The following is a 1,204-nucleotide window of genomic DNA, read 5'->3' on the forward strand; positions in this document are numbered from 1 at the left end:
AGAGCTTTTCGTTGTACAGCGGTGAAGGTGCGTGTGAGCAGTGGGGCTCGTAGGAAGACCCCAGCAGGGGTTCAGGCCCATGTCCCAGCACCCAGGGCTCGCTCGAGGGGGAGGGCAGGCTGCTGCGGTCACCCATCTCTCCACTGACACTCATCAGAGTATGTTAGTGCACCCCATACCCTTCCCAGAGCTTCTGGTCAAGCTGCAAGGCTCACCTTCAGCCCTGGAGAAACCTGATGGGTACCAGCACCCAGTGCTCCCAGTGCACGTGGCTGAGCCCAGACTGGCGGACGGCTCTGCCTCTCTTGCAGCCCAAAGTTCTCAGAGGGGCATTTCACAGCACAGGGCAGCACCGAGGTGAACCAGTGACATGCCATCAGGGCTGGATGCGCCAGGGGGAAGGCGGAGAGGGGGCTGGGAGGTGATGGGGCACAGGCAGATGTTCACCCCAACCACAGGGCACGCATCCTGGGAGATGACTGCGGAGGGAACAAAACCAAGCAAATATCAGTTGTGGCCTCCAAAGAGCAGCACGTCAACCTGCGAAATTTTACGTACATCCTTTGTTTGTCACCAAGAGTGGCTTTTGCCAAGAGGCAGATCCCCCCCCCACTCCCTGGACAAGGTAGACAGAGGCAGCAGGAGGGGCAGTCTCCAAGGTGAGAGTGGCCATGCTGTGTCTGTTTACCCTACAGGAGGGGTAAGTGGAAGTGTGAAAAGTCATTCCTTGCAGAGGGCAGGGAGTAACCCCCCTCCTTATCCCGAGGGAAGGTCAAAGAGTCTTGGGTTTATCTCACAGCAGGAAAAGATTTATGAAACATTCAAACCACCGCTGGTAGAGACAGTTTTCCCTTGGCCTCCGGGTTAGAGGGACCCATGTGCCCCACGCCGCAGCAGAAACGGCCCAGGGCTAGTTTCACGCAGCCTTCAAGCTGAACCAAGCACGGGCTCCCATGGAAAGGGGTCTCTCACAGCACAGCCACGCCGGTACAGTCTCTGGGGGGGCTGGATCAGGGAACAGATCCAGCTGGAAATTAGCTCAGCCTGGGAAGCTCTGGAGAGAAGCAGGATTGCCGCAGCGGCACTGTGCTTGGGACAGAGGTGCTGGCCAGCAGGTCATGGCAAGCAGGTCCCCCTCCCTGGCATGTTGACCCCCAGGCGAGCTGGGCTCTGTCACCAGCTGGGGAAGGCAGAGAAAACCCAA

The sequence above is a fragment of the Charadrius vociferus genome, unplaced genomic scaffold, assembly GCF_000708025.1.
Source record: "Charadrius vociferus isolate BGI_N301 unplaced genomic scaffold, ASM70802v2 scaffold783, whole genome shotgun sequence".
Lineage (NCBI taxonomy): Eukaryota > Metazoa > Chordata > Aves > Charadriiformes > Charadriidae > Charadrius > Charadrius vociferus.